Here is a 16,777-nt window from a genome sequence, read left to right as displayed (position 1 = left end):
TGACAGGGAATTGCAGTTCTCACGGAGAAGCTGCATGAGCAGAAAATGGATTGAAAACCCTACATGCAGATGGAGCTACTGTCTGCAGGTTTTGTCAACCCAGATGGGCTCTTTCCCGAATGCAAGAGGGGAAGAGCAGACAGAGCACCATATTCTTGTAAGGGCAGGAGTCCGGCTCATTCAGAGCATAGTCCAGTGGCCACGGAGGTCCATGGAGATTCCTGCAGAGGTCAGGTGGCTCTGGTGGGACCCCTGAATCCACAGGTCTCTTCTGGATTTGGAACACTGGCGATGTCTGTTTTCACGAGGGAAGGAATGCCACTGGCATGTTAAATGGATGGTTGGGTGGGGTTCTGGAAAACCCATGGCTGTTAACTCGACAGCATTGCTCACTGCATCAGGATTGTACTGGCCGAGATCTAGGAACTTTTTAAGGATGAAGAAGAGCCTCTGCCTTCCTAAATTCTGCATGTTGACCTCTGGGAAGCTGAACATGGAGGAGGAAAGCAAGTTACACATCTTGTGTACGCAGACACTGCCTTTGAGTACTGGATCATAGCAAAATCTTGCCAGTCCCTCCTGCCCAGACTGAAGCAGCTTTTCAGTCTACAGTATTTCATGACAGCATCAGGTGTGGAAAGGAGAAGTGAGGGGTGGGTGAGCAAGAAAGCCCTTTCCTGGTGGGAGGCAGCAGGGGCAGCCTGCCGGCAGGCTGTCAAACACAGCGAGCAGTAACCTTTGCCTGCTGCACTCTGAACTTGTCTCCACAAGAGATCAGGGCTCCCAGCTTCTCCTCATTTCAACATTTAGCTGGAGCTGGGCACCCACTGCTTCCCATAGAGGGCAAGATGCCACTGATTAACTGCATGCTCACAGTAACTTAGGATAGAAAACTACAATGCAGCATGTGGCCCTTCAAAGATTGCTGACCCCTACCCTATGCTACTGAGTTTCTGCTTCTAAGCCGACACTTGACATGGGTATTTTTTGTTCAGTGTCAGCTGGGTATTTCTTGTGGGGGATGACACAAGAGACGGGGCTACTGCAATGCATTAATTTAGTAAAGATTAAGAATTTGCAATTGAATAAAATTATAGCAATGGAGAGAAAAGGGCTTTGGCAGAGCTGGAAGAAGGGCATAGCAGGGGCTGTGGGGCAGGAGCAAGGCACAGAGCAGACCTGGGCAGCCAGGGCTAGGCTAGTGGGGAGGCTGCAAGGCAGGAGCAAAGGCAACTGTAAAGCTGTGCAGTTCTGGGTGGCACTGGCATTGCAAAACTGTGGCTCATGGTGATATACCGAACACATCTCCAGAAGCAAAGCACTGGTTGCATTAACAGAGCACACATGGCCTCCTCCTGAGCAGCATCCCTTTGCATGGTGTGGCCTTTTAAAATGTGCCAAAGGGATCGAGTACAAGCAGCACACACATAATAAATGTGACACAACAGAACAACAATACCACACTCCCAAAGAATGCTGGAAATGCTGCAGAATTCACTGAAGATGCCCCAACTCCCCCTTAACCTTTGTGCCAGGAACTATGATTTCTAATGTTAATAATGCCTGGTAATAAACAGTGGCATAACTCCAGGTCCCTGTAGAGCAGGGGTAATGGGATTGGACTGAAGCAATGTAATCAGTAGCAGAGCTCAGCTTGGATTTCCAGGCTCTTTCTTTTTGACAGCACATATCACAGCTGGAAAAAAGAAGGCACCAAAGACAGGCAGGTACCGGGTAGGTGCATCCTCCTGCAGCCATTCCTCAAGTTGCTGAGGTTCAGAGCATCCTGGGAGAAAACGGGTGGCAAAAGACCCTGAGGAGTCACACAGGCTTTGCCCCTGCACCAGGAGTAGCACTACCTCATAGGGGTTGGGCCAGTGAAGTTTACTTGGCTAAGCAAATGCTGGCAGTCGGTGCTGAGGTGGAGGGGGAGAGTGGGAGCTTTTCCCTGCCAACCTGTGTGAATAATGCCCACATAGTAAAGCAGACGGAGCCCCTGGACAGGAAGGTGCTTTCATCCTGTTTTTTTTCCATCCCTCTGTGATGTGCCAACTCCCCGCATCCCTTTCGGATACATCTCCCCTGTCTGGACGTGGGAGCCTGGAAGAGCTGCTGACTGAGATGGGATGGATCCAAATACCTTAGCACAGATACGATCTTTTAAACAAGCAACTGGTGTAACACTGTGATACTGACATTATACAGCATGGCCCTCAGTGCAAACGGCTTGGACTCCTCACCATGGCAAAACCAGCCTCTGGGCCAGGGCTTCCTCCCTTTGCCGGTCCCCCTACACACCCCTCTGGGAGCGGGCTGGGAGGGGGAGGAAGGGGTTAAAAAAGCCAATGCGGCCCTGACGACCCATCTGCCACCTCATCTCGTGTGACACGAGTCATGCGATGGGGGGGGCGGGAGGGCAGGGAGCAGCTCTCTTTCTCTCCTGTTTGCTGAACCTCTGATTATCATTTCTGTGCAGTCGAGGAGGTGGCATGCCATTGTGCGTCAGCTGGGAGAGCCTGCTGAAAGGGGGGCTTCTCCCGTTCTTAAAGGAGACGGCCCTTCCTAATCCTTCCCTGCGCTGAGGAATCGCCCTCCTCCCAGAGAGCCTTCCCCACCAGGAAAGGACCCTCATAGAGCTCCAGCCCACCCAACCACCCAAGCTCCAGCCCTGGGGGCACTGGGCTGATGCCTCGCCAGGGATGCCTCCCAGGAGGGAGCAGGGAGCCAGGGAGCCCTGTCCTCCTGCGGAGGCTGGCAACCATGGGGGCCAATTAGCACCAATTGCAGCGGTGGGTTTTGTGCAACATGAGGAACTGGTCCAAGCTCCTCACCTCATTTCACACAGGCAACAGCAATCAGATGGTAATAACCATGGGTCACTAGAAGGTGACCTGGAGGTGAAAGGCTCCATATCCCATTACTGGTTTACTGAGCTATCAGCCTAACACGTCTCTCCAGCGCTTTGAATCAGAAAATGGTATAGAAGCTCTTTGAGAAAGTCCCTGCTGGCTGGTGTTTAGCATTGTGCATTCCCCAGCAGACATGTGGGAATTGTAATTAAAATCCTCCATGACTACCAAGCACTGGGACCTTGCCATGAGTGTTATGTGACTAGGCAGGAATTCACTGATTTCTTTCTTGAGCTGTGCATGCTCACAGCAGACACCAACTCTGATTTTTCTCCTGCTGTATTATATGTGTGTGCTCATCTCACTCTAGCCCTTAAACTTCCCGTTAGTATCTGCTGATATTCCACGGTGTGTGGAAAGACCCGGAAGTATGGGAAGTATCATCCCTGCTCCGATCTCTGTCACGTCTAAATAGATTGCATCCCACAGCATTAACAATCCAGCTGGCTCATTTATCCCACCCAGGCCCTGTAATGCTACTTCAGATCCTTTGCAGCACCACTTTCAGCTGCTCTTATTTTTCTCCATCCTCACAGGATCCAAGAGATCATTTCCTTTTTCCTGGCCATTTGTGCAATCTTCTTTTCCTGTCACAGCTGGAGGAGGGCTGGATGGAAAAGTCTAAGGGCCCTTGTTTCTGCAGCACTTCCCACCATGCAGTATGTGTTTTCCCAAGTTACATGATGTGCACACAGTTCCTTTGCCCTGGTCACCTGCTGCCGTGTCACTGTGTGTCCACATCTCTGCCTGTTGTTACCATTCTGGCCCTCATTGTGGATTTAGGGTTTTCTTTGCTTTCTAGTCTAAGCCTTCTTCAGCAGATGAGTCATGCTGGCTCACTCTGGCGAGCACAGCTTCTCCATGGCACTAGCAATAACACTGCTGCAACTACCAAGCCCTAAGAGCTATGAAGCAGATCAGGCTTTTAGGAAGGGACAATTTCTTTCGATCAAATGATATAATTTGAAAAAAAATGGGAAAACTTTCAGGCACAAAAGCCTCCTTTTCAGTTTTGAACCACAAACAGCAAACTCCTGCTAGGCACTGGCTGAGAACAAACGCTTTGAGTTTAGTTTAGTTTTGGTAATCAACTGGGCAGTTCAAGAAAAAGGTGGTTAGCACCTGTGAAAGGGTGAGGAATGAGAAGTTTTGAGGAATAAGCAGTACTGTGTCATAAAATAGTGTACTTACTGAGTCCATGAGTGTTACTTTCCAGAGGGACTGTGAATTCTAGCTCCCAGCTCATCCTTTGAAGGTATTTTATAAATCTCCCTGGGGATCAGATTGAGAATTCAGTGGCTGAATTGCCATTGCTGTGGAGAAAGCCAGCTAGGTGTTTCTGTTCCTCCACCAGTTGCCAGTGTGAGTTCATTTGGGGCTGTACTGCTTGCTCAGCAGCGCACACAGTTTCCAGGAGGATGTTGGGTGTGGTAGGGAAACATACTGCACGCTGATGGCTGGGAAATGGGATGTACATATAAATGCATATGTATGTGTTCATCTGCATGGAATGGTCCATGTCCAAACCCCAAATGGTAGCTGCTTCCCACATCAAAGGCACGTCTCAAGCCTCTACCACTCCCTGCCTCTCCTGATTCTTCTACCACTGCTCCCAGAGGCATGTGCTTTGGGGACACTGAAGAGAGGGCAACAATTTCTTTCTGCAGCATGGCAACCTAAGCAAAAGGTGATCCTAAGGGATTCTAAAACCTGGGCACATTGGGTTGTAGGCTATCATCACCCTCTGGGGTCATCTGGCTCCTTTTTGAAGAGTAGGAGGAGTAAGGAAGAGGAGTGGATTTAGGCAGCAGGAAAGAGCAACCCTAGATGGATTTTCTACATGGCTAGCAGATGCTTATGGGGCTCTTAGCCTTTGTCTTTTGCCTTTCCTTTCTGACCATCGGGGGAGTGTCCCTCGAAAATAACCCTGAGAGTGTTGAGGTGGCTCTGGGACCTGGTGTCCCATGTGTTAACCATTTCTTTCCTGTGAGGAGGAGCCTCTAGGTATATCTACAACACTACACTGCCACAGGAGTTCACCAGGAAAGGATGTTACCTAAACACTTTGCAAGTGTCCTGGCATAGGAGGGGGACAGTAATTTATATATTCAGCAATTTCATTCTGCTTTCTAGCAGACCTCCTCGTGCAGAAGGGGAGCATGGTCAGCCAGGGGAATAAGTACCGTGGAGCCAGGGATGGTACTGTGACACATTTGAAGAGACATTCCTGCATGGGCAGCATGACCCACGTGGTGCTTCCCTGTGCAGGATGTGCTGTCAATCCAGGCTCCGTCACTCCCTGCTGTGGGCTGTCCAGGTGGTTTGAGGGTGTGCAACGGAGACTGTCAGATCAGTCTCTTAAGCTTCCACTTTGCTGGGAGTCACCTGGGCTTCTCTAATGAGGCTCCCCAAGTGATTCAGGACCGAGACAGAATGAACTGGCAGAGAAGATTTTGAAGTTGCTGCAGGGTGCTGCATAGGGGACTGTGACATAGGGGAGCACAGCTGGCTCCTGCAATTACAGATTCATAACTCATATAATAATTTAGGTTAGAAGGCACCTCTGGAGGTCACCTGGTCCAAACCTTTGCTCAAAGCATGGCCAATCTTTATATTAGATCCACCTTCAGAGCTAGATCAAGTTGCTCAGGGCTTTGTCCAGTTGAGCTCTGAAGATCTCCAGGGCTGGATGTTACACAATCTCTGGACAGCATGTTCCAGTGTTTGACTACCCTCATTGTGAAAAAATGTTTCCTAATATCTAATTATATTTTCTCTTGCTACAACTTGTTCTGTTGCTCCTTGCTCTTCTGCTGTGCACCTCCAAAAAAGTCTCAATTTTCTATGTAATTTTGAATTAGGTATTTGAGGAGATTATGCCTGGGAACAGACAGGATCTTTTGGCCTCTTTCATTGTGAAGAGAATAGAGGAAGCAGTATCATATCCTGACCTTGAAATCTTTTCATGCTGCTCATAGATGCACCTGCAACTGGGATCAGAACAAGCCAAATGATTATTTTACAAGCCAACAAAAATTGTGCTCAGGAAACAGGTATGATCCGACCTAGCCTGGAGGATCAATTTACTGAATTAACTCTTGGACAGTCCACTGCGTTTTGCTGGTCTGTTCATAAGAGGAGAAGGACAGGTAGAGAGGAGAGGCAGCTCTGGGGAAGTCAGTGATGTCGGATAGGAGGAGGTGACAGCGAAAAGGATCAGAAGTCACTGGCCTTTAAACACCGCTTTTCTGATCAGGTTTTCTTGTGCTGGTTGTGCAGCCTCTCCATGCTCGGGGGTGCCACCACACACAAGCTGAATGGTTTCCCTCCTGCAGAGCATGACAGACTTTTTTAACTAGTGATGGCTGAATGTTTTATGCTGCTGCTTACCCGGTGGCTCTGCAGATTCCCAGGGTAGCTCTGGAAAGGCTGAGAGAAGGGGCCAAAGTGTCTTGTCATGGCTGGGAGCTTGGAGGAGCAATATAGGATGGGGCAAGCTTGTCAAAGTTAGAAACAATATTGTGGGTAGCACGTGCCTTTTTATAACAGTGACTTTCCTCCAGCTATAACAATTTCACAAGCAATCAGAAGTGAAGAAGGCAGCCCAAGAGGGACTGTGATCCTTCCAGGCAGCCCAGGAGATCTGTGCTATGTAGTTAAGGGCTGGCATTACCTCTATGATGCAAGGGGGCTGACTCCTTAACTGGTGTAAATCAGCACAGCCTTGCTGGAGGCACTGGAACTGTGCTGGTTTGTCCTAGCTGATGAAGAGGCCCATGATATTCAGGCTGAGACTGCATGACGTAGGCTTATCCTATGTGCATGTGAGAGGTATCCTAGGAGTTTGGGGCAATATAGATTACTCCAAGGAATATAGCTGGGAAGTGGAGGAACAGAACCCACCTGGGTTAGATACAAGTCCTGCCTAAAAATCAATAGCTATAGCTGAACACAGCAGACCTCACTGCCCTGGGAGAACAGCAGCTATCTGAACCCTAGCTAGGCTAGAGAGCCAAAGAATGGCATGTGGATGGGGAGAAAAGGTATCCTGTTTCTTGAGAGGCTTTTCTCATGGGATCACAGCCTATCTGTTATTAGGGAGGAAGAAAAGCTACAATAGGAAAATAATACAGTGTCCAGCAAGACTTGAATTCATCCCACTTAACACAAGATGGCGGCCTCATAAAGCCTTGGCTTTCCTTTATAGTCAGTGGAGAGAGATGAACACCCAGAGAAACATCCAGGTCACCTAAGGTCTGTCTTGCGTTTTGTAGAGGTCTGTGTTTGTTCTGTGACTACAGGGAGGGGAGAAGGTGCTTACCAGAACTCTGCACCTAAGGCACAGTATTCCAATAAGATCCCATGGGAGGAGCGCTCCCTGGTAGAGGTGAACTGGCATGGCAACGCCTGAGTTTTGCAGGAAGGCCAGGGCTCCAGCCTTCATGCCAGAGTGAAGGAGACCAGACAGTAATGAAAGGATCCATTAGCATGGAGCGGATGCTCCTGACATACTGTGGTGGAGTGTTGGCAAGATCTCCAGGAAAAATTGGAATGGAAAGAAAAGTTAGAGAAAAGGACCAAGAGAATAAGCAGAAGACTAGAGCACAGCGCTGGTAAATGTTTGGACTAGAACAATGGCTGGAACGTGGGAGGACCATAGAAGGATTTAGGCCAAGCTCTGACTTGCAAACAAAGTTCATGTTTGGATTTGACCCTGCTGATTGTCATGGGTGTTGCTGAGTTTACAGTTTTCCTCACTGGGGAAGGAACACGTAGGGACGAGAGCAGTGGGGTCAGGGGTGCCTTCGCACTTCTAGCTTGGCAGATTTTCCTCTCTCTGGACTTTTCTCAGCCTCTGGGAAAGTCCATTGTTTCTACAGCCTCATTTACCATAATTTTCCTCCTAATTCTCATTCATGCTCAGGAGGATGCAAAATTTACAGTCGGTCAGAAGGACTTTGACAGTGGAGTTTGTCAAAGATAATTAAAGCCTGGAATCGCCTACATGTTTATTTTTATTTTATTGAAATATGTGGCTTATATTGGGATGCATCCAGGTGTGTATGTCAGGAACAGTTTCTATTCTTTTCTTCATTTTAGCGGCACCAGTTCTAGTTTCCTCTCAGAATCTCCCATTTGCTGCAAAAGATGTTAGGAGATGAAACTCTTTTCCTTTATAAGCCATTTTGTCTCTTGGGGTTGCCAAAGCATAAACATTATTAATACCATTCCTTCTTCTCCTTAGGCCAGCTGCCTTTTTTTAATTTTATTTTATTTTAACACCTTTGCTTTGAATTTGAATGTTCAAAGGCAGTTCTCAGGTGCTGTAAATGTACTCCCGCTTTGGGGCAGTCAGCAGTTTCAGCAGCACATTTGCAAACAGCTCCTGATGTTCACACCAAGCTCTGCTGCACAGCTGTGGTGCAAAAGCCCAGCACAGATGCACTACGGTAGCATGTGGCAAGTCACAGCACTTGACACCAGCAGAGTGGCCCAAGGCTTTGCACTGTGACTACCAACCCACCTCTAGACAAACATCTTGGAGGGGTGAAGCAGAGACTTGGCCAGGGCAGAAAGTTCAGTGCTGATGGTAGTAAGGTAACTTAGGGGAGGGGAGTCTGTGGAAGAGGTGAAGACTTACGGAGGACTTGAAGGAAGGTAAGAGAAGAGGTGACAGGCTGGTACAGCGACTCTACAATAAAAATGATAAATTGAGAGGGACCAGATTGACAAACGGACAAGGGGATGTGGGGGATCCTTCACTGGTTTCAAGCAGAAAGAACTTCATGGCCAAAGTGAAAGAGCAGAAAAGCCATGAGAGGGAGGAAGAAGGAAAGGTTTTATTCAGAGTTGCAAAGGCCTGGGGCAGATCCATCAAAAGAGGACAAGGAGATGTATATAAGAGAGAAGGGAAGGGAAAGAAAAGTCAACGAGAGATTGATGAGTAGAAGCTGTTGTCTACAGTGCAGTCATAGCCACAGCTGCATTGAACCATGGGTGTACCCAGGGTAGTTTTAAATTAGACAGTGCCAGTACTGTCATGTAGGTAGTACCAACACTATTCATGGTGTAGCTGTGGCAGCAAGAGGTGCCAGCAGCCCTGGAGAAAGGCCAGTTAGCTACATCTCCATGAGCTGAAAAAATCCAGAGCTCCCTGGGGAGGCAGCAGCAGAACAGAATCACAGCAGAGGTATTTTCTGTTCATAGTGGATCAAACGCAGGTCTGAATTCCCCTCTTTTAAGTCTTCCATGGGTCTGTCCCCTCTAACTGGCAGATGCTGTTCCCCTATGTAGGGCCAGTGTTACCAGTATCTGCACTACCAGTATCCGCCTCTGGTACCATTGCCCTCAAGGGCTTTCAGGTGGTCCATGAATGACAGCTCTTTCCCTCCGGTGGCCACAGGCTTCAGCACTTTTGGAGCAAAGGAATTGGAATAACCTCTCCCTCCACAATGAAAATGAAATGCAAGAGCCCTCCACCTCCTCCCTACAGGCAAAGTCCTGGCCTATTAACTGGGATGGCAGGGAGGGGGGCTGTAAAGCAGGGGAGAAACATATCTTTGTGTCTGCTTGACAACTTTGTAAAAGGCAATGTTACCATGGCAATGGGTGGTCTTTAGTGAGAAAGGGAGTGAGCTGTAGTGTCAGGGTGAGGAGAAGGGGGAGCGATGCTAAAGGGAGGCAGCTTGAAAGTCTAGTGGGAAGGGAGAGAAGGGACTGCAGAGCAGAGGAGGGCGGTGATGGTCAGAGAACCACATTTGGCAAAGGACAAGTGGCTGTGACAAGCCTGATGTCTGGCATGGCTGCCCCACAACATGGGCTCTCTCCCGAGCTGCTACAAGATGGGCACCTCTGGACTGAGCCCACATCTTTCCACTGAGGCCATCGCCCACAGCAATGAGGGCACTGCAATTAGCCTCCAAGGCCTCCAGCTGGACTGAAAGCCCCCACCTGGAAGTGCCCATTCTGCTCTCCCCCATCCCTACCCCCCAAGTCTTTCGGAGTTTCAGCAGAAGCCCTGTTGCCCACCCCAAGATGACCACACAAGTGTGGCCACCCGAGAACAGTCAGCTGGCAACAGGAACCCGTTGCCTGGGTCAGAGCCAGAGAGATACTCCAGCCCCATGTAGAAATACCACTGAAAGCCCAGTACCGCATGGGAAAGGTCTCCTCCCCATCTTTCATCTGATGCCGATGAGAGAGGAGTTTCTTTGGTCTCGTGTTTTTTGCAAGGGGAGGGGCTGAGTGGCCAGAGCTGTGCGTGCCTGAAACAGTCAGACGATTGTACGGTAGGTGGGGAGGAGAGGGAACAAAGAGCCAGGGCTGACAGCCCAGCACTACCAATGATCGCAGAAGAAAGCTCAGGCTTCTCCCCTCCGCTGCCTCTGCAGCATGAGGTGGGCGATGCCCCTTCCAGGCGACCGCTTGCCCCAGTGCCTTGGCCCTTGGTGGGCAGCTCTGCAGCCCCACGGGTTGGACAGCCACGGGCAACCCCTGCGGCAAAGGGTTAGGAAGAGCCTTAGGGGCCCTTGGGCTTTGACCCAGGCCAGCGAAGGTGAGGACGTACATGGTGGCAGAGCCGGGCATGCGGGTGAGGCAGGCCGGGGTCCCCTTCCCCGGGGGCAGCGCCAAGCCCTGCCTCCCTCCCCGGCGGGCCTATCCCTGTGCCCCCCCGGCTCCCCACCTTGGCAGGGCCTGCCGATGGGGGGTTCACGGCCGTGGGTGGGGGGTCTCCCATGCAGGCCGGCGGGCTCTCCCGCCGCTCCTCACCCCCAGCCGGCCTCGCACGGAGCCCCTGCTGCCGGCAGGTGGCAGGGCAGTCCCGCGCCTCTCCCCAGCCCGGCCCGGCCCGGCCCAGGCCCCGGCCCGGCCTGGCCGTGCGGGGCGGCGGCTCTCCTCGGGGCCGCCTCAGCGCCGTGCGGCACGACCTCGGAGCCCGGCTGGGAGTTTCCCCGGGCGGGGAAGGGACCCTTTTCTTTCCACCTCCGGCAAAGCACAGGGGTGCTGCCGCCTTCCCCCCGCAGCCAGAGCCGCAGAGGAGAGGGGGCTGCCGGCTGGCCAGAGGACACCGGCCTCCCCCGGCCGACAGGGCCCTGGCAGGAGCGGGACTGGTGCCGCTCGTCCCTTGTCCACAACCGCTGTAGGGTGTGATGGGCATTTTTATTATTATTAATGGCAGTATGTTCGCACTGAGGTTATATTACAGCCCCATTGTGCGAGGCTCCACAAACGCAGTCAGAGACAGTCTGTACTCCGGGGAACAGGCAGTCCAAACAGAAAAAGGCAGCAGAAGGGGCGGGCAGGAAAGAAACGCAGCTCAGGGAGGGGAAGCGTTTTTTTTCCCCTGGTTCATCCAACAGGCCAGTGGCAGAAAACAGGCTTTCTATGCTGCTACAGGCCCCTCATCCTTTGGACTGCGCGGTCCTCTTGTGTAAGCGGAATAAATAACCTGTGGCTGGCTGGTTTTTGGTGGTTCAGCATTTGTAAATGCTGACCGTTTACCCCTTGGTTAAAGCTAAACCTGCCTTCTCTTTCCCCAGCTGTTTAACATAGATACAGGGACCTGGGAGCCCACGTCGGCGTGCTGGGTGCTGTGAAGGTAATTATTAATCATCAGGGCTGCTGGCCGGTCCCGATCCCTGCCCTGCTGGTATCAAGAGATGGCTGCCGGGGGACCGTTGCCCACCCTGCCTGCTGGGGCTCACCCTCCCCGGCCTGACTGAGGACCAGCTCTGCTCAGGCCAGGGTAGGCAGCCTTGCAGGCAGCAGCTTACAAGGTTGCCTGCCAGGAGGAGAGAAGGACCAATCCAAGCAGCTGAACTTTTCACTCCCGCTTACAGATTTCCAGAGATGCTTCGAGAGAGAGGAAGGGATGGGAAGCAAGATTTGTAGGGGGACCAGCCTGGCCTTTTTGAATTCAGCTGCAGAGTTAGTTAACAAAGTTGCAGGTTCTCAGTCTCTTTTTCTCTTTCTTTGCCAACTCTTTTTTTTTTTTTTCCTTCCTCAATATAAATACCCTGGGGCGGTTTCTTTTCTTTTTGGTATGAATGTGATGATCTTTCGGGGCTGTGATTGGCTCTGTGGCTTGTCATCGGGGACACACCTCCTGGCGTGGGGCCACCGCCTCCCCCTCTTGTGAAAGCTTCCCCTTGTAACAAGTGAGCGTAATTACATCAGTTACTCACTAGAGCACAGACCTGCTTTAAATTTTGGCTTCTTGGAGCTTGCGAGAAGCTGAAGGACTGGAAAATGCAGAGTTTCAAAGGCCTGTAACACTGTGGACCATACAAGTCACGCTGTGCTCTTCCCTCCCAGGAATTAAGGCTCCCAGTCTCACACGAGGACGAATGAATATCCGTACTAGTCATGGAAATGGCTACCTGTTAGGAGAACAGAGCTGCAACACCAGAGGAGGATTTCTGCTTTGCCAAAGCCTGGCCCACCGAAAAAAATACACATCAGGTTCCTTTTGAATTTAGCTTTGGTGTAAATGAACCAGAAAAGGCTACACTTCCAGGGGCACCAAAAAGGAAGAGAGCTCAGAGTGAGAGCTGCAGGGGCTGTGGATGATCCCTGGAAAAGAGCAGAGCCAGCTGAAGAAAGGCATCCACGTGCCAAACGAAAATGCATTTCACCCAGCAGCAAGGGCCTACAAGACAGGGCCCGACCTGTTGGGGGAAGAGAGTGGCCCTAAAGAGCCATGCTTATGTGCCAGGTGGATATTGCAGCAGCAGCTTGACGCATTTCTGACAGGTCGGGATAGGAACTTGCAGTGCTTCTGTGGGCTTGTTCCAGAAAGGGCTGAGTGCTGGGGCAGGAGCATCCTTGCTGTGCTCCAGAGGTGCAGATCCTCCACCGGGGTAAATCAGCATAGCACGTAGGAAGCCAGTGCTCTTGCAGCCAAGAGCCTGCTCCATGCTGGCGTGGCAGAGTATGGCTGATAAAGAGGAAAGTTTCTGCACAAGAAAGAAAGGAAGCGGTGCTCTGACTGGAGGAGAGGGCTCACGTCTTATCCCAGGGCAATTTGTCCTTGTAGGGATGTGACCCTGACGTATGGCACAGATGCCACTGCTGCTTGATGAGCTGGAAGGATGCAGATGAGGTGTAAGAGAATGCAAACCATCGATCTGGCTAGGAGAGCTGAGTCCTCATGTACAGACGTTTGCAGGGTGTCAGAACTGCTATTCTGACATGGGACGAACCCAGGCCTTTTCAAACATGTCTTGCAAAAATTATACAGGGAGTGACACCTTCCCTCCTGTCCCCTCCAGCTGTTCTCTAGCACGCAGGTGTTTGCTCAGAGCACACAGCTGAGCAGATCCAGCCCTGGTTCTGGATAAGGCAGAGCAAAACTTGAACTGGCTCTCACATTGCTCGGCCAGTGGATTGAATATGGTTGTAGCCTCTTTTCCCCATCTGCCTCCTTCAACTCTCTGCCCTCCCCCAAAATAAAAGTAACCTTCTGCTTTCTATCCTGCATCAGAGAAACTTTTTCCTGGAAATGCCATGAAAACTGATGTGCCCCTATGAAAAATGTGGGTTTTGATGATTCAGTATTTTCCCATGGAAGAAAAAGCTCCTTTGTTTCTCTGACCAGCTCTCAGCAAATGGCTCAATGGCACGTGGTCCGTGTTTCCTCCCAGGGACCTGTTCCTGGAGGTGCTGAGAAGCTTCCTAGGTCACGGCCCATTCAGTAGGTGGCAGGTGTCATTGGGTCAGACAATCTGAATACAAGCAAAGAACTCTCATTCGTTCTTACAGACCTGAAAACACGAAAAATAATGTTGGTGCTTTCTGTGGTATCAGGTGTTCTCTGATTGTATGATCTTCAGTGAGACCTGGGTTCTGCCTGATTTTGGGGAGAGCTCACAATACAAGTGGCTCTGCCCTGTCACTGAGGGGAGGTTGCAGAAAGGGAGGAGCAATGTATCACAGGAGCCAAGTAGGAGGCATGAAAAGGGACAACAGGCTTCCAGTTCCGAGGGATGAATACTGCCGCTAGTGGCTTGGGATCTGGGTACCCGAAACTGAGGGTACCCTCACTGAGACTGAGATGTGAGAGCTGCAAGGTGCCTGGCATCTCTGCAGGAGAGGCCTTCCCTGCCCCGTGTATACCAAGGGCCGGGGAGCCAGAACGGAGCGGGCGGTGTTTAAGATACGAAGCTGGATTTCTGGTACAGGAGGAGCAGGCAGGACGGAGGGAGGTTGTGGTGCTGGGACAGGTGCATCAGCAGGCCACGGGGCACTTCCACGTTCCCAGATGTCCTATCAGCCTTTGTGCTGACCTCTGGACTGGGGTGAGAGTGTCAGCTCCTAGCTTTGCTCTGCAGGATCCCAAAGCACATTTGCCCATTTCCCTTGCCTGTATACCACTGCTAACCCACCTTTCTTATATACCCTTTTCAGGTGGATCAAGCTTTTATCCTTACTGTTGTTATGATCCCTAACAGTCCCTGCAAGCAAACTGTTGGCGAGTGATGAAATTCCTTAGGTAGAGACTGAAATGCAGGGATCGCAGGAACAAAATAATAATGCTAGTCATAATAATAAATAACAGCCCCATTTGGTTTAATCCGCAGCTCACAAAACAACAGCCCAGTCCAAATTCTCATCTGCTGTGGAGATAAAGAGTGTGATTTACTCTGTCAGCTATGGAGAACAGACACACCACAAGGCAGTTATCTCCGGCCATAAACAAACTGGAGTGGCTTTGCCTTTTAACAGGCTCCCTTCTCCTCTCCTGTGGAGTGCTACTTTCCGCCTTACGTAACCCTCTGGGCAACTCCACTGACCTATTTTGTTTTAATAAACTTGAGCAGTTTGAGTTATGCACCCTCCACTTTTCAGACGCCGCTGCCATTCCACAGGGCTCCCTTTCTTGCCCTGCTCTGCAAGGTTACATAGGTAGTATCTTGGGAGAAGCTAAATAAACAGCTTCCAAGTTCCGACACAGCCCGTATGTGCCAAGCTTCCTTTTGAATGTTAGCCTTGGAGGTGAGAAGGAAAAACTGAGTTGACTAGGAAAACGCATAACCTTTCAGAAACAGTTTTTTATTACCTTCTTTATCACCCCTTTAAGGTCATAAAGATTATGCCAAAGAAGCTATTAAGTTTTCCAGGATTGCAAAATATTTTATCAATGATAGAGATGAAGCATGCCGTTCCACTTTTCAGTTTTTTGCTTTAAATTTCCTTTTATGTTTGGGGATTTGATCTTAATCTTCCCTCCCTACCTTTCTGTTTCCATCCTGCTTGGAGGCAGTCAGACATGGTTAATGGTTTCTTTTAGCGGGAAGCCTACACTGAGTTGCAAACAGAAGACCTCTCGGGCATTAAAACAAATTAAGAGAGTGAACATGGAAACTAAAAACGTGGGCACCATGGTTCCTTAACAGACTGAGCTTCTGGCTTTCCCTCTGTCATGGTTCCTGAGATGGATATAAACTTCTGGAGAGCAATGACTGAGAGCAGTGGTTTTCCATACTGCCTCATCTGCTTGAGTTAATTTAGGAGCTAGGATATGTTCTTCCACTGAAAAACACCTGTGAAAACTTGACACCAGAATGTTTCTAGTGGTTAATACGGGGGTCTGGGCTGAAATGGCTGCACATTGGTGTCTCCACCAGGTTATCCTAGGGAGGAAATAGGGATCAAATGCCGTAGGAGGCTATCTGAGATTGCCTTCCCCACACGCTGCAGTGGAGGAGCAGATTAGTGTCCTGCTCATAATGCGTCTCCTGCAAATCCCATACGGGAGAAGGATATCCAGAGCTTTGGAGAAACGCTGAAAAGAGGCTCATGAGAGGCCCAATTCTTCACACTGAACTGGAAAGTGTTATGAGTGGACTGCAAAGCCCTGCTGAATATCGAGTTAATCCAAGATTTACATGCCATAAGCCTCCAGAAATTGGGCTGTGGTGGGCTTTAGCTAAAGCAGTGTTAGCTAACCTTTTAAGAAACCCTGTTTTTCCTTCCTGTGCAGTCTTTCCAATGGGCCTTGTTTTCCTGAAGGAACGGATCCTCAGCTGGCATAACACAGATTCATCTCACTGAAGCCAGTGAAGCTGGAGGTTAGGAGGATCTGACCCCAAAGCAATTCCTCTTAATGGCGACATATTTGTCGCCACCAGACGATGGACTGAGCACTGGTGACGGAAGAGCAGCAGACAGGCTACTGGCACAAAGATCCTCCATTCGCGCTCCCATGGCATTTACTATAAAGAGAGGCAGAAGCAGGAAGGTGAGACACTTCAGTGAAGTTGGCATGAAGAAGAGAGGAGTCTTACTCAAGCTGAGTTAGAGTGGAAAAACTTTTATCGGGGAAGTGCCAAGTATAAATCACTAACAGAGACTCCTTGGTCGAGACAATTCAGAAAGAGGACAGTAGCGAGCTAATTAATGCCAACTGTCAATAAAACAGAACAGTATTACGACCTTTTAGGACAGCGTGTGTCAACCTTTTCCACAGTGTCCCACAGGGAAAGGCTGCCCCTTTCCCACAGGATTAGACCTACCTGGGGTGGGCAGAGGGGCCAGGGGTAGAGGATCGGGCCTTATAAAAAAGATGGTGGCAAACTTTTTAGCAGGGCCTGTTGCGACAGGACAAGGGGGAATGGCTTTAAATGAAAGGGGGGTAGATTTAGACTAGATATAAGGAAGAAATTTTTTATGCTGAGGGTGGTGAAACACTGGCACAGGTTGCCCAGAGAGGTGGTGGATGCCCCATCCCTGGAAACATTCAAGGTCAGGCTGGACGGGGCTCTGAGCAGCCTGATCTAGTTGAAGATGTCCCTGCCCACGGCAGGGGGGTTGGACTAGATGACCTTTAGAGGTCCCTTCCAACCCAAACTATTCTATGATTCTATTGT

This window comes from Aptenodytes patagonicus, chromosome 3 (genome assembly GCF_965638725.1).
Source record: "Aptenodytes patagonicus chromosome 3, bAptPat1.pri.cur, whole genome shotgun sequence".
In the NCBI taxonomy this organism is placed as follows: Eukaryota; Metazoa; Chordata; class Aves; order Sphenisciformes; family Spheniscidae; genus Aptenodytes; species Aptenodytes patagonicus.
Note: the sequence above shows the minus strand (reverse complement) of the source record.